General features: G+C 35.3%; 1 protein-coding gene across 8 annotated transcripts in view; it reads right to left on the bottom strand.

The window, feature by feature from the left end:
* Positions 1 to 21832, bottom strand: part of RPS6KC1 (ribosomal protein S6 kinase C1) — a 244848-nt gene that overhangs the window by 79628 nt on the left and 143388 nt on the right. The window contains exons 1-2 of one of the 8 annotated variants that reach the window (XM_022593411.3): positions 3959 to 6970; positions 61 to 149 (exon numbers count right to left, since the gene is read on the bottom strand). The exons of 6 other annotated variants lie outside the window; for them this stretch is intronic. The gene's annotated coding sequence lies outside the window, so the exon portion shown is untranslated. Of the gene's footprint in view, positions 1 to 60; positions 6971 to 21832 lie in introns of those variants that run through there. One more of the 8 variants, XM_089909638.1, reaches the window with a different exon arrangement.

The following is a 21832-nucleotide window of genomic DNA, read 5'->3' as shown; positions in this document are numbered from 1 at the left end:
AGAATCTGAACTCACCTCACCACTTCCACAGCTATTACCCTGAATGAAACAAAGATTTACCTGGATTATAACAATGGTGTCCCAACAGATTTCTCTGCTTCCATCTTTGCTGCCCTACGGTCTATTCTCAAAATAGCAGGCAGGGTTTGCTTTTAAAAACATAAGTTATACATGTCACTTCTCATTCAGAGAAAAAGCACACATTCAAAACAATGACCTCAAAAAAAAAAAAAATGACCTCAAGACCCCTCATAATCTCACACATTGCCCCCTCAAACTATCCACTCCCCCTGTACCCATCCTGGTGAAAAAAAGAGTGAACAGAGATAGGGAATTATGCTACCGTATTTATAGTTTATATTTTATAAACATCTTAGTATTTATATTATATATTTTATATTATGTTAATCTTATCGTTTTGGAGAAACACTATAGCAGAGGTTGGCAAACTTTTCCTGTAAAGATGCAGGTAGTAAATATTTAAGGCTTTGCAGGCCCACACGGTCTCTGTTGCAGCTATTCAACTCTGCTGTTGTAGCATAAAAGCAGCCAGAGTCCGAAATGGGCCATCGCGGGAGAATTTACACCACAGAAATCTGCAAACACTGTAAACAGGGCTTTTTTTCCCCACCCCCTCCAGAGAGTTGGAAGTCAAGGGTAAAAGAAGATATTAAGCTTAGAAAAATAAAAGAATGGTCAGAAAGAGAAAAACAAATACTATAAGCTAACACATATATATAGAATCTAAAAAAAAAAAAAAGTGTTCTGAAGAACCTAGGGTCAGGACAGGAATAAAGACGCAGATGTAGAGAATGGACCTGAGGACATGGGGAGGGGGAAAGGGAAGCTGAGACAAAGTGAGAGAGTGGCATGGACATATATACACTACCAAATGTAAAATAGAGAGCTAGTAGGAAGCAGCCGCATAGCACAGGGAGATCAGCTCGGTGCTTTGTGAGGACCTAGAGGGGTGGGATAGGGAGGGTGGGAGGGAGACACAAGAGGGAGGGGATATGGAGATATATGTATACGTATAGCTGATTCACTTTGTTATACAGCAGCAACTAACACAACAATGTAAAGCAACTATACCTCAATAATGATGTCAAATAAATAAATACATACATACATAAATAAAAGAATGGTGAGAAGAAACGGGAGTTACAAAGAGGAACCCGTTTAAGACCTGATGAATTTTAAGTAATAGTGACAACTTCATCTTTGACCCCTCTTCTGAGTGCTTGACCTATATTCTTTAACTCCATTAATTTCAATTGAATATTCCCACAGATACCTCCTAAACTCATCTCTTCCTCTTCCCAAAGCCCTGTCCTCACTAAAACTAAAACAAAACCCCGCTTCACCTCTTACCATATTGAATAACACCACCACCCATGGAACACCCCCAAATCAAAAAGCTCCCTAAGTCACCGTGAATTCTCCCCTGCCCCCGACCTTCATAACCAGTGACCAAGTCCAGTCATTTCTACCTAAGTATTTCTCTCCTCCACCTTCTACTCTCTTTCGCCGACCATGTTTTAAGTGTTTAGTATGTGCTATGCTTTAGTCATGTGTAATCACTGTTAATTCCTTCAATTACCCAAGAAGATAGTTTTACCATTTCTACTCCACATGTGAAGATACTATAGCTTCATCTGTAGAAGCCATAACGGTAGATAATAATAGTATCTACAATTTGTGAGAATTTCAGTGAGATAATCTTTAAAACTGCTTGGTACAGCCAGTTATTACTATTATTGCTATCACTATTATTGCTTCTTCTCCCTGAAATGTTCACCCAGCCCCTTATCAAAAAAGCACTTATCTTTCCATATTCAGCTCAAATGTCACTGACATTTTCTTCCTTTGTTCTCCCACTGTATATGGTACCAGCCTCTTCAATTTGGTTTTATTTGGTCACTTGTCTATATCCCAACCAAATTTCAAGCTTTTTATCAGCATGTTTAAGCAGAATAACAGTCACCAAAGACACTCATATCTTAATCTCCATAACTTGTGAATATGTTATGTTACTGGCAAAAAGGACTCTGCAGATGTAATTAGGGTACAGACCTTAAAACAGATTACCCTGGATTATCTGACTGGGCTTAATCAAATCACATGACCCCTTATAGAACTGTCTCTGTCCAGAACTGGAGAGCACAAAAATGATATGGCAGAAGGGGAAATCAGAGGGATTCGAAGTATGAGAGGGACGTGTTGTTGCTGGATACAGAGGTCCACACGTAAGTACTGGAAAGAGCCCTCTAGGAGCTCACAGTTAGCATGAGAAGGAGCAGGCAGCTTCTAGGAACAAAGAACAACCCTTGGCTGAGAGCCAGCAACCACAGTCCTACAACCACAAAGAAAAGAATTCAGCCAACAACCTGAATGAGCTTGAAAGTGGATTTTCTCCCAGAGTCTCCAGTAAGGAATGCAGCCCTGCCAGCACCTTGATTTTAGCCCAAAGCAACCCATGTCAGACCTCTGATCCAAAGAACTTTGACATAATAAATTTAGTTGTTTTAAGCTGCAAAGTTTGTGGTAATTTGTAATGCAGCGATAGAAAGCTAATCCAGGGCAGAAATTGTATTTCCTCCAACACATAACCTATCCGTCTCCCACAGTAATTGTTCAATAAACATATGTGAATGAATTTAGGTGTAAAAGTTTGGAAGGTAGACAGCAATTTGGGAATGGAGCTTAGAAAATAAGTCAGGACTAAAGATGTACAGTAACTGAGCAATCTCCATAAAAATAACAGCTAAAGACATGAGGAAGTACCCCAATGGAATGCTCACTTTATAGCAGGCACTGTGATGGGGTTTAAGGAATTAAATCACATAATTCATTTAACAATCCAATGAGGTAGGTATACTCTATTTTCTTCCTTTTTGGCCACACCACACGGCATGTGGGATCTTAGTTGCCCAACCAGGAATCGAACCCACGCCCCTTGCAGTGGAAGCGCAGTCTTAACCACTGAACAGCCAGGAACGTTCCAAGGTAGATATACTTTTATTAACCAATGTTACAGAGGAGAAAACAAACATAAAACTGTTAACCTGCCCATGCTCACAAAGCTAAGACGTGCTAGAGGTGAAATTTAAACCCAGCAATCTGGCTCCAGGGCTCTTCCTCTTTAACTGCTAAACTATACTATTTATGTCTGTGTATACATAGCTGGAATATTGAGGGTATATAACACAATAACAACCAAAAGTACAGTGAGAAATACACCAAAAACCCCAGAAAATATAGTGGTTCAGACATCAGGAAAAGAGAATGCTTACAATGAGAGTAATCACCTGTGCCAAACAACAAAGAGAAGCCATGAAGAATGAGGACTAAGAAGGGGCTACTGCCTAAGGCAGTTAGGAAATCGCTCATAACTTTCAATACTACATCATGTAGTCAACTGGTGGGGATAGAAGCCAACTACTCTGAGTTAGTAATGGGTGATAAGAAAATGGAGGCAACATATACATGTCTTTCCAAAGAGAAGTATGTCAGAAGAAGGAAAAACACTAAAATGAAAGAGTTAGTAGGATCATCAGGTTTTGAACTATTTTCAGAGAGGGTAGACCTATTTGCCCATAATTTCCCTCGGAGCTATATTCACCACCAATCTTGAACCTCCTAGGCATGGAAACACATTCAAAGAACTTGAACCTTGACAGTTAAATTAACATATCATGAGTGCAAAAGGGGGTACACCTCTGTAAAGGAGGGCTCAATAAACATCTACTGAGTCTGTGAAGACATTCAGTATTCCTTAAATCTCATGTGTTTTCACATCAAGTTATGACTCTTTTAAGCTATTCATCAGATTCCAATCCTAATTTAAATAACATACTTCTATGTGAAATAGAAAACGTTTCACTAGGTAAAAGGAAGCTGTACAAAGCAAAGAACTTTTTTCTACCAGAAACTTCTTAATCGACTGAACAGAATGTACCTGCATAAATCAGGAGTGATATCTCTTTGCTGGTCTCACTTAGCCATGAAGCATGAAGTGGATCCGATAAAAAGGCCACATTAAGATCGATAAACATGGCTGAGAAGGGCTGCTTTGTTTACATTTACTTTCTTCTCCAAGTTTGTCTGCAACTAGACAATGTTCACATTGAGGCAATAAACACAAGAACATATGTGATTTTTTTTTAAATGTGCCCTTTGACTGTCAATTTCTCCCAAACAGGTGTTGGCTAAATGATTATAAATTGGCCTCTGGATACACCTCTTCAACTGAGCCGTACAGGGCTGGTGATAATATAATTAGACCTAAAAACATCAGGCTGGTGAATGCTTTCCATCTGTTTGGCAATAATGTTTAGTTAACAGTAGTCTTTAAAAGAAGCACCTTCAACTTCAGTTCTTAAAGTTATTTATAGAGCCATTCTTAACACACCAGCACTTCTGCTAACAACAGCTTTAGCCACTTGGAAATTATTAGCCATGCGGCTGTATACAAAGAGAAACGACTGCATTTAACATCTGTATCTTTCCAAATTTACACGCTTCAACCTCATTTAGAGTCATTTCTTAATGAACAGTGCTATGGCGCTGCATTAATATTATAGTTGCATGCACAGAGATCATAAGGAGCCAAACATTTTTTTAATGCCAACAGCAGGCCAATCTGTAATGAAGCTGTCAGCATAAAGGACAAAATAATAGCTTCTTTAACCCTCAAACAGAATTCGTTCATTTGTGGACTAGAACATATCAATTTAAAAACTGCTTCATGGGTTTGCTCACCTTTATAAAGACAAAAGTCTAATTTGGTACTAAGTGATACAATTGTCTTCCCAATAAAAGACTCCTAAAACCATCTTTTGTTTCATGATAAAACAAGTACTATAACTAAACCTGTCATGAAATAATTATCTTGGATGTCATACCTTATTGAAAGAATACAAGTAATGTATTTTTCCCTTTCATTTTTCACACTTACTTATCAGCACTATATTAGCATATGGTCTAACAAGAGAGATTACTTCATCTTTGCCCGTGGTAATATATAGAATCACTGTTCCTAACTGGGAAAAAAAAGAAAAAAAAAACTTATGCCTTTAGGATTAGCCTCATCTGCTCCTCAATTCCACCAGCACAATGAGACTTGCCTACTCTTCTTTCGCAACAGTAGCAGGAAAAGCTCCAATTGATTATAAGTCAATTTTGTTAACTAGAATGGGGAAAGCCCAATATTTAACTAGGTACTATCTCTGGAAAGATAGGAGAGGTTGGGGAATATATCTAAAGTATCAAATGATGAGTTTTTTTTAAGCATATGAAAAATAAATTTGGAGAAAAGAAAAGAGACAAATAGCAATAAAGACACTATGACTGTGGTGAGGAATTATGGATAGTTCCCTTCAGTGAAGATGATGTGCCACCCATTTTTTAATTTTTTTAGATACTTAATTTAAAGGTTGACATTCAAAGTGTGTAAGTCTCTAAAAGTAAATTCAACTCCAATTCCTTTAAAAAGAAAGACTACCTGGGTTATCTGAGGGAATATCTATCTCTGATTTGGTGCCAGTTACTTCACAGGACTCCAGAACAATTAATAAAAGTGTTTTTTTAAATGTTTAAGAAAAGCTTACAGAGATAGCCATACCAGACAAACAGCGTTTCCCTTAATGGTGTCACAGTACCATTCGTGTTGACGGGATGTCATCTAAATGGACTTCAATTGTGCAAGTTATACTGCTGGGAATTCACACATAAACAAACATACCAGAAAAGAATGGGATCAACATAATAAAGAAGCCAGAGAAAACAGAGAAGCCCAATTCCACAAGTTAGAGAGTCTTTTTCAACATAGTTCCAGATAAATATGATTATACTTACTGTACTCTCTTTTTTAAAAAAGTCCACACTTAACTTGACCACTATTAGATGAGTTATTAACTAAACTCATTTGGCAGCTTTACAGGAGCTAGTAAGGTTATTCTTCTGTAGAAATGGTTTTGAACAACAAACCTAAAGCACTAAACCTTTGCTCTCCCTGTCAATACCACAGGATGATAATCAAATGTTATTTATATTTATTGCTAAAACCCATCTCATTTCATATGCTTAGAATATTCAAAATGTCTTTCTACTGTTGATTGTTAATTCCATACCTTATGCTCATGAGATAATCTTATAAAAAATTTAACTACCAGAAAACAAAGAGTACTAGGTGACCTTTAATACCAACAATTCTCCCCACTGGGGTCTAACTTTCTCTTTCTTTGACATCAGAAGGCTAGCAATGTTCCCTGTACCATTGCCCAGCAACTCCAAAAGCAAAAGATACTCAGCCTACCACTTCTGTCCATGAGAAGTTGCAGCATCAGGAGCATCAGCATGAACAGACTGTGTAGAGGAACTTCTCACCTGTTACATGCCATGAAATCAATCTGTTCTTAATGGTCATGCTCACAAAAGTTGTTTCACTGATAAGAACTGAAGTATGAAAAGTAAAATTTGACATGGATACTTACAACTGTATCCTAAAGGACATTTTTATTTACTACTCTCAAGAATCTATTTTCAGCAAAGCATAAAAGGTACCCCTGTGATGTAAAGGGAACAGAAAAAAATTATTTGAAGTCTTACCAGTGTTTTATTTGTGCTAGAACTTCCAACATAGCACAATATCATGAACTAAGTGAACAAACAATCAAAAAGGGTACTGCTTTGTGGACTGATAGCAAAGCCAAAACATCACCAACCAACTTAGAGCAAGGAGAAATATCTTTTTGAAGCGGGCTAAGTTCTTTAGGCTTCTATATAAGCTAGAAGTATCTTCAAAGGTAGGAACCACAGAACTAATCTACTAGGATTCTATGGAAGTAGTACGTAAGATCCACATTTCTTTCCAATTATTAAATTCCAAATTACCATAAATCAAAACATACTTTACACACCATTGTAAAGCAATTATACTCCAATAAAGATGTTAAAAATAATAATAAAATAAGGAAATGTAAAATTATATATATATATATATATATATATATATATACTTTAAATGTTTATCCAAACACATTTAACTCCCCAAAACATCCCAGTTCAGTTTACATAATTCTTTTATCTGCCTTAACTACAAGCATATTGGGGCAGGGGCAGGGGAGAAGAACCACAGTAGGACTAGCAAGCAACACAAATCTAAACTGGTAAGTAACGAATTCCTGTATAAGAAAACAACTAATTTTAGATTTCTTTAAATGCCCAGACATTTACAAAGGTTTGAGTATGCTAATTTTTTAATTAAAAGATATTTCAGCAGCAAAAGCTCTTTCATATGCACTACTGATTCTTCATCAAACGTTAACTTTCCAACTTAACACCAGTATAGCCGGTGGCAGCCTGAAGGTTCACCATCTGCTGCTACCCAAAGTCACTGTGGCCACCTTCAGAACATATGCATCAAAGCCTGGAGATAAGAGACTGAAGGAATACTGCGTAAGCCAGCATAAGGGTGATGACAAACCTAGAGGCAGGCAACAGGCAAGCTACCAGAAAATTCAGAACATCACGAACCATCAGTCACCTCTTAGAATACATACCCAAGGTCACAAGGGACTCCAGTGGCTGAACAAAAAGACAAGAGAAATACTACCTCTAATGGAATTTACTTAAGTAAATGTGATGATTTTTTCCTTTAAAAAAAGGGGAGAAGTGACTAGTTTTTATAAATCCCCTATAATTTTATACAAAGCAAGCATACAATAAATAAAATGAAATATAAATTGAAGGTGTGTTCAGTCTATGAAATAATAATAAAGGTATAGATATATTTTTTTAGGTAGTCATTAAATAAGGTACTTTGCTTTGAAAGGTTTGTTTTCTGTGTACCATCATATCCACAATCCAAATGTTACCAAGGTAAATGCACTTTGAGATGAGGTTTTATAAAATCCACAAAATAGCAATTAAAAATCCTGATTTCTGGCTACTCAAAAATGTCATTTATTTAAGGTAATGATTATATTCACCACAATACCTCATGTAGAAACAAAATACTGTGGTTTCTTTTAAATTACTACAAACAGAATCTCAAGAACCTAGCTATATATTCATCTTAGAAGAAATGCACTTATATGAAATTTTCTTATACATCATTTTTGATTCCTGGGTTGGTTTTTTTGGTATCTTTAATGTAGTTAGAAGAAAAGCAATACAGAAAGTATTTTTTAGAATATATAAAGCATCTTTTAATTCTTGATTTTAAAATGGCAGAAGATACATTTAGTTTGCATTCATTCTAATCTTAATCCTGATTTTTAAAAATTCTTCCAAGCTTCCACAGCGAATTAGTTATAAATTAATTTAAAACTAGGGCATTATTAAACATTCATGTACCCTAAGAACTGTCATAACAAAGCCCATTTGTCCTGACCTCTATTTAAATTGAACACAACCTGTTGAGCACAACTATCTACAGTTTCTGTAATCAAATACAATACTGTTGTGTGTGTATGCTCCACAGGAACACAATTCATGCCTCTGTATACTTAGTAACTTCAGTAATAATCATGATGATTTTTTAAAAGATCACAGTTTGTCACTGTGATAGCTAAAAATAGAGTAAATGTTACCAAAGTAACTTTATCTTCCAAGATGTTATGAATCATAACATTAAAAAAAGAAAATAAGCATATGTTGGTGGTGCTAATGAGATTTGCAAATACAAGTAATTTACTCAAAATTCAAAGGCCAGTCATTCCCACATTGTTTCATTCCTCCAAGGGGCATTGAAATATGGTTGGCAAAGATTGTTTTATCAGGATCAGAAAAGATAAAAAGGATTTTAAAGATGTTCCTCGGGACTTCCCTGGTGGTCCAGTGGTTAAGACTTCTCCTTCCAGTGAAGGGGGTGCAGGTTCAATCCCTGGTTGGGGAGCTGAGCTCTCACATGCCTTGTGGCCAAAAAACCAAAACATAAAAACAGAAGCGATATTGTAACAAATTCAATAAAAACTTTAAAAATGGTCCACATCAAAAAAAAAAAAAACTTAAAAAAAAATGTTTCTCTAAAAGTCACTTGGCCAACACCTGGATTATTTATCCTTAGGCGAATAGCTAAATCTAGTCCTGCCCTAGGGCAATGCAAAATACATGTGATTCTCCAGAAAATAATCCAGGGAGTAATTATTTCAACCACAAATATGAATTTTAAATCTCATATTCCTGTTAGCCAAATGTCAATGAATGTGAGCCATTCCTCAATGATGTTTCATACTAGGATGTGAGGTTAATGATTTAGTGAACAATAAACCTATCACAGAAATGTCTTTTTCATATATATGAAAAAAGTTTTACTTTGTATAATTTTTCAAATCCTAGGCCTACACATCTATTACTTCATAAAACATGCTTCCAAAGGACATGGTGTGTCTTTGTAAGAAAATAGGATATAAATATAGCAGAAGGCAGAATATAAAAAACAGAGAAATCGAGTTTAAAACAGAAATGCTGAAGAGCTAGGAAAAACATCCACTTAGGAGCCTCTTCTCAGATCCAAATGCTTTAAAAGCTAGATCTCTACACCTTTGTCATCCTCATTTTGTTTGTCTGTTTTCTGTTTTTGCAAAGCAACTTGCCCAAGGCCACAAAGAGATTATGCTAAAGAGAGGTAAAAACTCTGAAGTTCTGGGTTTATAGGCCCAAATTCAGTTTATGTCATTCAATACCATAATGAAACCATTTGTTCTCTTTGGTTTGAATTCTGAACTTCACTTGGGATAATGACTTGACACTGTTAAATTTAGATGAAAATTAATTCAATTATAAGTATAGTCTGCTGTATTTAGCTTTAGATCCTTCTTATTTGCATTTGCTAGAAACACCTAATACTCTGGTGCTGATATAAACTATGTCCATTCATACTCTGGTTTAATATTTTCATTCTGCTGCTAAGTGTGTTCCATAAATATGCTCAAATAAATTTATAGGCCCTGGAAACTGAAATAAGTCCCTAAAGAGCAGCAAATATGTCCACATAGTTTTCATATAGTGTTCAAAATTGGTGCAGTGTGTACTCAGTAAATGCTATCTTATAAGGATAACAGACGGACACAGAGGCTACATCTTCAAGTCAATCAATACATATCCAACTAAGTTGCCAATGTCAGAGATAGCCTGATTCCAATTCGGAAGAAAATGCTTCAAGGGCAAGAAAGCTTTAAATGTTATTATTTTTAAGTGTTTTAAATGAGTTTTGCACTTTTGTAGCAGATGGAGTTGAAATTCTGGTACTGGTCAAAATTTAACAATGTTTTAATATGACTAGAAATTTTATTTAGTAGAAGAATACAATGTGTTAATGTTCTAAAAAATTCCAAAATATTTTAAAGCGTATATGAAAGACACAACACTCATTCTCAAACTGACAATTTCATCGACTGCAACAATTTCCCTGCCAACAGTCTACAGGTGTATTCTGTGAGAGAGGGCGAAAAAGGGAGGAGGATGAATGTTTTGACAGTTTTCAAAACTACTCTTCTTGCTCTGATCCTGAACATGTAGTATATTTTGAGGTACAGACTCACAGAGTATTTGAAATCTTAAAACACATGTATCTCTTTTTGTCCCCTTTATAACTATTCAGCAAGCATTTGTTAAATCCTTACTGCATGGACAGCACTGTATTTAGTTAGGCATTATCAGAGAAAATAAAGAAGGATAAGTTATAGTTTCTGCCCTCTAGGACAGGTTAACAAGATATTTAAGGCAACTAAAGGCATACAAGCTAAAATAATACACAACTGAATGCTAAGTAGTGTTAATTCAAAGAAAGGAAAGATGAGTATTACAGTTAAGGCAGAGATAAGCTTTCAGCTAAGTCTCGAAGAATGGACTAAACATAGGTGGGCAGGAAGGAAAAAAGGAAGAATTCAAAGAGTTGAAGAAGCTAGAAAGAAAGCATGCGCTGAGTGTCCCACAATTCCTTTAGCCTGAAACTCTATTCTAGGAGCTAAACCCTACTCATTCCTCATGTCTTTGTTTTGCTTCTAAGAAGCCTCTGGAGAGCCCCAAGCTAGGCACCCCTCCTACATGTTCTCACAATACCCTAGTGTACTTCCTTCACCCAAAGCAGTTTCACACTGTATTGTAACTGCTATTTCCCACTGAATTATAAACTCTGAAAGGGTAGAGATTAGGTGTTTTATTCACCATTGTATCTCCAGTGGCTATTATTACACTTGACATATAGCAGGAGCTCAACAAATATTTGCTGAATGAATGAATGAATAAATGAGAAAATAGAAATGGAAAAGACCTGGAGAGAAATGGTGAGGAGGCAGGCCAATTAGAATAAATGGTCCCTACCTTTTTTAAGATAATGTGAGTAAAGAGGTATCATTCATTCATTCATTCATTCATTTTTTTCAATACATATATATTGAGTATCTGCTGTTTTTAAGTCACTATGCTAAATGTTAAAAATACGAAATTAAATAAGATATAGTCACCAAGCTGGTGTTTGACATGTTATAGAGGCTTATTCTCCAAAGACACATATCTTCTGCACAGGATTTAGACTATCTTTTCTATCTAATAGATGTCTGTGAATACTGTACCAAAATATATAAAAATGTTAATTTTTAGGAAAGAAGGAGGAAAATACTTGGTATTTGAGGCATATGAAGGCTTGTTGGAGGAGGCATAGAAATAATATCAAGAACTACCATACAATATGGATGAATGCTATGACAGATAGGCTCAAGGCATTAAAAGGACACAGCAAAAGATATTTACATTAGACCGTAGAGGTAAGTAAGCAAGGGAGCCTTCCAAAAGAAGACAATAATTAAGAATGAGACAAATTAAGTGATGAAGGAAAGGTAAAGTCACTCCAGGTAGAGGGGTGTAAAACATGACACCTTGTGTATTTTACAAGTTCCACAGGGCTGTAACCAAGACAGCATGTTGAGGTGGTCTGGGAATGGTCTTTGTAGGCTTAGCTAAGAAATTTGAACATTATCCTAAAATTCTATGTGAAGGTATTAAAGACTTTTAAGCAAGAGAGTTATTCATTTTTGAAAAATCACTTTCCTAAAGTATCAGTTTTATGAATTATTCTGGCAACAGTGTCGATAATGAACCAGAGGAAAATGAGACTAGAGGCAAATAACAGTATGTCTTAAAAGGGGGATAAAGAGAATAGTGTATATCTTTAAACTTACAATAACTTGGGATGCCTAAATTTTGATGTGAAACAGCTGAAGGAAAGATGGCTTAGTTGTAACTAGCAGTACCCAGGAGGTATTGGGTCAACCTGAAATAATTATTCTATAGCTATATGTCATCTGCAGGATTCTTTGTCCTATTTTGTTGAAAAAAAATTGTTAACAACTTGAAAAAGGTCAACAAAGACATGCTGATCAAAATTATGGATGCCATGAAGCTGAGAGGACTGCACAATGTGTTAAATTTAACATTCTCTGAAATACAGATCACTATCCCCTAGAGAAACTGCATTAAATAACAGTAAAGAAATGTTTAAAGTTATACAATAATGACTACAAAGAAAACAAGAGAGGAGATGAGAAAAGATGGAAAAGTTTCAGAAGACAGAAAACAGAATGAATCAGATACTACAGACAGCTAAAGGAGGGATTGAAGAGTGCTACTGAAAACAGGGGCAGTATATGAAAACCTAAATGCCAAATTGATGAGGACATCAGTCCCCTGGGCTCCCAGAATGCTGGTTGGTCCAATACGAGATCCCTTGGTAAGAGATTTAAAGGTTCTTTTCTAAGAAAACCAAATAGCCTAAAAGATAAGGCATATAAATACTGACATTATTAGGTCTCCTAATAAAACATCTGGATTATTACACAAACTGAAGGTCAACAAATGAAAAAAAAAATCCAACCAAACAAATCATTGTGAAATTTTAGAATAGGGAGAAGAGCCTATAGGCCTCCAGCGAGAGAAAGGGAGGAAGAAAAAAAATGGGTCGGGAACTGGAATGCAATATATTGGGTTGGCCAAAAAGTTTGTTTGGGTTTTTTATGGAAAAACCCAAATGAACTTTTTGGCCAACCCAACAGAAGACTGATGAAGAGAATTCCCACAGTAACAAGAAGTGGAAGTGTGATGAGGAAAGCTATGCAGAAGGCCAAGAGAACAAACCAATCCATACGTAAGCAGAACAAGGAAGGAATCCAAGAGAAAAGACTGAGAAAACCACTGATCTAATGTACTATTTGAGTTGTCTGACTGCATTGAGACGTTTTAAAGTTTTATCAGAGAGTTTAGTAATAAATAATGATAGGGACAGAGAAAAAAATAAGCAAATGGGGGAAAACGAGGCAATTTATTAACTCTAAGAGAAAACCAAAAATTTGTACATGGAAAGTCCAAAGATATTTCAACAGATTGAAATTTAGGCCAAATTTAAGCAAAATAAAACTAGAATAAACAAACATAAAACACTACCAATTGGAAAGACAACACACTGTGTTGAAAAAACTAAAAACTGGTTATTGGAGAAGGGCAGTACTAAGGACTAAAGAGGCAGTATTTGGCTCAAGAGAAAAAAGGACTTTCTAGGAGTTTCAATTGTGTAAAATGGAATGACTGACTTTGAGACATTAAGTAGCTCTGTCTTTATTCACACTTCTTTACAGTCCCTTCCATCCTGTTTTAGAATTTACATACTGACCTATATCTCTCCTGCTAGACTAAAGAGACGAACCATGTCTTATATAGCACCTAACACAGTGCCTGCTACATGGTGGCATTCAAAACGAGTTTGTTAAATTAATAAATAAAAGGCCCTGAAAAAAATAATAAATAAATTAATTAATTAAAGGCCCTGAAGCTGAATAGCCATTCAATGGGGCACTACAGATGGGCCACAAGATCTGTAATTCAGTGGGTCAGATGACCTTAAAGTCCTTTCTAACCCTGAGATTGTATACCCCAAGCCATTAGGAGGTAAAATGAAACTTGTCCCTTTATTTTGAAATTACTTAGGCTCTCCTATTATAAAACTGACCATACAAATATATTATACATTATACAATCATACTTTAAATACAAAAAGAATTTGACTTCTTTGGAACAAAAATACTCTATTAGTCCAATATATTAACATTAATATCGCAGATAAAGGGTTTTACAAGTATAGAATTCATTTTATACTCTTAATTATAATTAAGATGTGAATTTCAACAATAGAGACAGAATAAGATATTGCAACACTGAACATTATGAAACATAACTAAAACTCGTGTGTGTGTATCAAACATGTGGTTGTCCCTTATTTTAAAAAAATCAGGTATACTAGATGTGGTTCCTTAAAGATATTATTAATTATAATCAAAGCCTATTTTAATTCCTTATATAAAAACTATGGGTAAACTACATTCCCTTAAATTAAGTTTGTGGTTATTAATGTTATCTGCACAATCTAGCTCTATTGTTTACTATTCCTTATCTTCTTGAAGCAGTTTTTGGTTCACAACAAAATTAAGCAGAAAGTACAGAGTTCCCATATACCTCCTGTCCCCAAACACCCACAGCCTCCTCTACTATGATCATCTTGCACCAGTAGTACATTTGTTGAAACTGATGAACCTACACTGACACACCAAAGTCCACAATTTATATTAGAGTTCACTCGTGGTGCTGTACATTCAATGGTTTTTGACAAATGTACAACACGTATCCACCATAATAATATCATGCAAAATAGTTTCACTGCCCCCCAAAATTCTGTCTCTGCCTATTCATCCCTCCTCCCTCCTCCTAATTCCTTGCAATCACTGATCATTTTACTCTCTCCATAATTTTTTGCCTTTTCCAGAATGTCATATAGCTGCAATCACACAGTATGTGCCTTTTTCAGATTGGAATCTTTCACTTAGTGACATACATTTAAGTTTCCTCCATGTCTTCATGGCTTGATAGCTCATTTCTGTTAAGCGCTGAGTAATTTTCCATTGTCTAGATGTACCACAGTTTATTTATCCATTCATCTCCTGAAGGACATCTTGGTTGCTTCCAAGTTTTGGAAATGATGAATAAAGCTGTTATAAATATACACATGTAGATGTTTGTGTAGATATAAGTTTTCAACTCATTTGGGTAAAAAACTAATGAGCATGACTTCTGGATTATATAGTAAAAATATGTTTAGTTTGGTAAGAAACTGTCAAACTGTCTTCCAAAGTGGCTGTACCATTTTGCACTCCCAACCAGCAATGAATGAGAGTTCCTATTATTCCACATCCTCCCCAGCATTTGGTGTTGTCAGTGTTCCAGATTTTGGCCAGTCTAATAGATAGGTGGTGGTATCTCATTGTTGTTTTAGTTTGCACTTCCCTGATGACCTATGATGTGGAGCATCTTCTCATATGCTTATTTGCCATATGTATGTGTATCTTCTTTGGTGAGGTTCCTGTTAAGGTCTTTAGCCCATTTTGTAATTGGGTTGTGCATTTTCTTATTGTTAGGTTTTAAGAGCTCTTTGTATATTCCAGGTAACATTCCTTATGACATATGTCTTTGACAAATATTTTTCCCAGTCTACAACTTGTCTTCATTATCTTGACAGTGTCTTTCACAGAGCAGAAGTTTTTAATTTTAATGAAGTCCAGCTTATCAATTATTTCTTTCACGGATCATGCCTTTGGTTATATCTAAAAAGTCACTGCCATGCCCAAGGTCATCTAGATTTTCTCCTATGTTGTCTTCCAGGAGTTTTATAACTTTGTGTTTTCATTTATGTCTATGATCCACTTTGAGTTAATTTTTTTGAATGATGTAAAGTCTGGGTCTAGGTCCCCTTTGTTCATGTGAATGTCCATTGGATGTGGTGTTCCAGTACCACTTGTTGAAGCAACTATCTTTTCTCCATGGTATTACCTTTACTCCTTTATCAAAGACCACTAGACTATATTCATGTAGATCTATTTCTGAACTCTCTATTCTGTTCCATTGATCTGTCTGTTCTTTCACCAATCCCACACTGTCTTCATTTCTGTAGCTTTATAGTAAGTCTTGAATTCAGGTAGAATTAGTTCTCTGAGTTTGTTCTTTTCCTTCAATATTGTGTTAGATTTTCTGGGACTTCTGTTCCTCTGTAAAAAATTTATAGTCATTTTCTCAACATCCACAAAATAACTTGCTGTGATTTTGACTGGGATTGCACTAAAAGTATAAATCAAGCTGGGAAGAACTGACATCTTGACAATAATGAGGCATCCTATCCATGAACATGGAATATCTCTCCATTTATTTAGTTCTTCTTTAATTTTTTCATTAGAGTTTTATAGTTTTCCTCATATAATGTTGTACATATTTTGTTAGACTTCTATCTAAGTATTTCATTTTTTTGGAAGTGCTGATGTAAGTCATATTGTGTTTTTAATTTAAATTCCCCTTATTCACTGCTGGTATATAAGAAAGTGATTGGCTTTTATACGTTAACCATGTATCCTGCAGCCTTCCTATAATCGTTTATTAGTTTCAGGAGATTTTTTGTGCTTTCTTTATATAGACAATCATGTCACCTTAAACGAAGTTTTCTTTCTTCCTTTCCAATTTTCATATTTTTATCTTCTTTTCTTGTCTTACTGCAGTAGTGAGAACTTCCAGTAGGGTGTTGAAAAGGAGGGATGAGAGAGGACATCCTTGCCTTGTTCATGATCTTAGTAGGAAAACTTCAAGTTTCTCACTATTAAGGATGATGCAAACTATAGGAGTTTTGTAAATGTTCTTTATCAAGTTGAGGAAGTTTTCCTCTATTCCTAATTTGCTGAGAGTTTTTATCATGAATGGGTATTGAATTATGTCAAATGCTTTTTCAGAGTCAATTGATATGATGATGTGATTTCTTCTTTAGGCTTCTGATATGCATTAACTGACTTCCAAATGTTAAACCACCCTTGCACACATGGGATAAATCTCACTTGGTCATAGTGTATAGCTCTTTCTATACATTATTAGATTCAATTTCCTAATATTTTGATTAGGATTTTTGTATCTATGTTCATGAGAGATACTTGTCTACAGTTTTCATTTTTAGTAATATCTTTAGTTTTGGTGTTAGGATAACGCTGGCCTCCGAGATTGAGTTAGGAAGAATTCCCTCCACTTCTATCTTCTGGAAGAAATTATAGAGAATTGGTACAATGTCTTCCCTAAATGTTTGGTGGAACTCACCAGTGAACCCATTTGGCCTGATGTTTTCTGTTTTAGAAGCTTATTAATTATTGGTTCAATTTCTTTAATAGATATAGGCCTGCTCAGATTGTGTATTTCTTGTGTGAGTTTCAGCAGACTATGTCTTCCAAAGAATTGGTCCTTTTCATCTAGATCATCAATTTTGTGTGCACAGAGCTGTTCACAGTATTCCTTTAATACCCTTTTAATGTCCATGTGTGTAGTGATGTCCACTCTTTCATTTCTGATCTTAGAAATTTGTGTCATCTCTCTTTTTTTCTTAGTTAGCCTAGATAAAGGCTTATTGATTTTATTTATCTTTTCAAAGAATCAGCTTTCGGTTTTGTTAATTTTCTCTACTGATTTCCTGTTTTCAATTCCTATGATTTCTGCCCTAATTTTTATTCTTTTCTTCTGCTTACTTTGTATTTAATTTGCTCTTCTTTTCCTCATTTCCTAGGATGGAAACTTAGATGACTGATTTTAGATCTTTCTTCAATTTTAATATATGCATTCAATGCTATAACTTCCTTCTAAGCACCACTTTCACTGCATCTCACAAAGTTTGATAATTTTTTCCTTTTCATTGAGTTCAAAATATTTTGAAATTTATCTTCAGATTTTTTATTTGGCCTATGTGTTATTTAGAAGTATGCTGTATAATCTCCAAGTATTTGGGAATTTTCTAGTTATCTTTCTTTTACTGATTTCTAATTTAATTCCATGTGGTCTAAGAGCAGATATTGTAAGAATTCTACTCTTTTAAAGTTGTTAACGTGTGTTTTATGATCCAGAATGTGGTCGTGGTCTACCTTGGTGAATGTTCCATGTGAGCTTGAGAAGAATATATTTTATGCTATTGTTGCATGAAGAAGTCTGTAAGTGTTGATTATGTCCAATTATGTTGATAGCTGCTGAGTTCAACTATGTCCTTAATGATTTTCTGCCTACTGGATCTGTCCATTTCTGATGTTGAAGACTCCAACTATAATAGATTTACCTATTTCTCCTTGTAGCTCTATCAGTTTTTTGCCTCACGTATTTTGATGCTCAATTATTAGGCACGTACACATTAAGGCTTGTTATATCTTCTTGGATAACTGATCCTTTTATCATTATGTAATGCTTCTGATAATTTCTAATAATTTATCTTGCTCTGAAGTCAGCACTGTCTGAAATTACTATAGTTATTCCTGCTTTCTTTTGATTTGTGTAAACATGGTAAATCTTTCCCTAACCTTTTACCTTTAATCTAATGTGTCTTTTAAAGTGACTGTCTTATAGATAACATATAGTTGGGTCTTGTTTTTTAATCTCCTCTGACAAGTTCTGTCTTTTAAATAGTACATTTAGACCATTGATCTTTATGATTATTTACTTCTATTAATTGCCCTGCTTATTTTTCCTATTTTTCTCCTCCCACTCTTCTACCATTTGTGGCTTTAATTGATCATTTTATATGATTCCATTTTTTCTCCATTTTAGCAAATAAATTACACCTCTTTTTTTACTTTAGTGCTTGCCCTAGAGTTTGCGATATACATTTACAACTAATCTAACTCCACTTTCAAATAAAACTATACTGCTTCTCAGGTAGTACAAGTACCTTATAATAGCAAAATATTCTTAATCCATCTTTCTCATCCTTGGTATCATTGTCATTCATTTCACTTATACAGAAGTACACATAAGCATATATATACATACATAACTATACATAATTGGATACACTGTTTCTATTAATATTTTGAACAAGCTGTTTTTTTCTCTTTCCAGTATTCCCATTATGCTTATATTATGCCTTTTATAGTTATAACCACAGTTCTTGGGTATCCTGTTCCATTTTTTTTTTTAGTGTTTTTTCCCTTTGGTTTTCAGTTTCAAGTTTCCATTTACATATTCTCAAGTTCAGAGATTCTTTCCTCGGACCTGTCCAGTCTACTAATGAGCCAGTCAAAAGTACCCTTCATTTCTGTATAGTATTTTTTACCTCTAGTTCTCTTTCCTATTCTTTCTTAGAATAAAATTCTTTCTCTCTGCATACATTATCCATCTGTTCTTGCATGTTGTCTACTTCTTCTATTAGAACATACAGTATATTAGTCATAGTTTTTAAATTCATGACCTGATAATGCCAACATTCCTCCATATCTGAGTCTGGTTCTGATTCTTGCTCTGTCTCTTCAAACTATGGGTTTTTGCCATCTAGTATGCCTTGTAATTTTTTGTTGAAATCTGTACATGATATACTGAGTGAAAGCAACTCCAGTTAACGCTTTTTTAGTAACGTGGTGGTAAGATGACAGGAGAGGGGAGGAATTCTATAGTCCTATGATTATGTCTTAGTCTTTTAGTGAGCCTGTGGCCCTGGACTATGAATTTCACAAGTGTCTATCAGCTTTTCCTCAGCCCTAGATGGAACCAGATGGCTACAGGGGACTGGAGTTGGGTATTTCCCTTCCCCTACACACAAAGCTACAGCCAAACTGGAGTTTGGCATTTCCCTCCTGCCAAGTCAGTTAGGCTCTAATAAGAATAGAATGCTCTGGCTTATTTCAAAATGTATACTTTTCCCCTTCCCCTTTCAGGAATCCTGAAGGGATTTTTCTCCAATATTCACTGTGAGAACCTGGTAGAGCTCCAGGAGACAAAACTCACAAAAGTGAGGGTACACCCCGTAGAATTTTTAACTCTCAAACTTGTCCCTATTGGATCTCTGCCAATTTGTCAGTTACAGTCCCATTTTATACCCTGGGACTACTTCCCACAGAGGTTTATGCTGATGGGTTTCTGCTTCAGTAACCTGCGATTCTCTATATCTGATGTCTCTCCAATGTGGGGGGCAGCTATTGGCCCTATGACTTTACTTCTCTGGTAGATCTCAGAAGAGTTCTTAGTTTTTCAGTTTGTTTAGCTTTTTACTTGTTGTTAGGATGGAGTGGTGCCTTCCAAGATCCTTTCATGGCAGATCAAAAGCAAAAAAGGACTACAGTGATTTTTAAGTATTTATAAACATAGGTTTCAATAGCAACATTATTAGTACTATGCTACACACAAAACCATTATGATGAATTACTTCATTATAAATACATCTACATCTATAGTACTGCTGAATATACTATAATATACTGAAACTATGATTATACTGTATTTGCAGGTTCTAATTTGAGAACTGTTACTCTATTTTTATAATATACTATATATTTGAACTACATACTAAAAATATAGTAGTAAAGTGTATTGTTGTCTTATATATGTGAAAATTACTCTACATTTACTATAAATAATATTCACAGCAGTGATTTCTTAAAGGTTGCAACAGAATAATAATAAATTTGTCAAAAACAATATGAAAGCATATTGGATTATCTCACTTTTGTCGTAATATGCAATCAATAAATTTAGCAATAATTATTAATCCTTATCTAGTTTATTAGTAGTTTTTTAAATGTCTTTATCCTATATTATCTGGATTCGTAAATAAATGAAATATGGGAAATGAATAAAGTAGGAAAAATATAACTTTGTGACTTTAAGAATGATATATAAATGGAATCATAAAACATATATTTGAGATTCACTTTTTTTAATTTTTTAATTTAATTTTTTTTTTATACAGCAGGTCCTTATTAGCCATCAATTTTATACACATCAGTGTATACATGTCAATCCCAATCGCCCAATTCACCCCACAACCCCAGCCCCCACGCTTTCCCCCTTGGTGTCCATACGCTTGTTCTCTACATCTGTGACTCAATTTCTGGCCTGCAAACCAGTTCATCTGTACCATTTTTCTGGGTTCCACATATATGCGCTAACATACGATATTTGTTTTTCTCTTTCTGACTTAACTTCACTCTGTATGACAGTCTCTAGATCCATCCAGGTCTCTACAAATGACACAATTTCTTTCTTTTTTTTTTTTTTAAATAATTCTTTATTTTATTTATTTATTTTTGGCTGTGCTGGGTCTTCCTTTCTGTGTGAGGGCTTTCTCCAGTTGCGGCAAGCGGGGGCCACTCTTCATTGCGGTGTGCGGGCCTCTACACTATCGTGGCCTCTCTTCTTGCAGAGCAAAGGCTCCAGAGGCGCAGGCTCAGTAGTTGTGGATCACGGGCATAGCTGCTCCATGGCATGTGGGATCTTCCCAGACCAGGGCTCGAACCCGTGTCCCCTGCATTGGCAGGCAGATTCTCAACCACTGCACCATGAGGGAAGCCCAATTTCTTTCCTTTTTATGGCTGAGTAATACTCCATTGTATATATGTACCACTTCTTCTTTATCCATTCAACTGTCAGTGGGCATCTAGATTGCTTCCATGACCCGGCTATTGTAAATAGTGCTGCAGTGAACATTGGGGTGCATGTGTCTTTTTCAATTACGGTTTTCTCTGGGTATATGCCCAGTAGTCAGATGGCTGGATCATATGGTAATTCTATTTTTAGTTTCTTAAGGAACCTCAATACTGTTCTCCATAGTGGCTGTATCAATTTACATTCCCACCAACAGTACAAGAGGGTTCCCTTTTCTCCACACCCTCTCCAGCATTTGTTGTTTGTAGATTTTCTGATGATGCCCATTCTAACTGGTGTGAGGTGATACCTCATTGTAGTTTTCATTTGCATTTCTCTAATTATCAGTGATGTTAAGCAGCTT

This window comes from Delphinapterus leucas, chromosome 1 (genome assembly GCF_059928025.1).
Source record: "Delphinapterus leucas isolate spDelLeu-1000000601 "Yukka" chromosome 1, BTC_Dleu_Yukka2, whole genome shotgun sequence".
Taxonomy (NCBI): domain Eukaryota; kingdom Metazoa; phylum Chordata; class Mammalia; order Artiodactyla; family Monodontidae; genus Delphinapterus; species Delphinapterus leucas.
The sequence above is the reverse complement of the archived record's forward strand: the minus strand, read 5'-3'. Positions and strand labels throughout refer to the sequence as shown.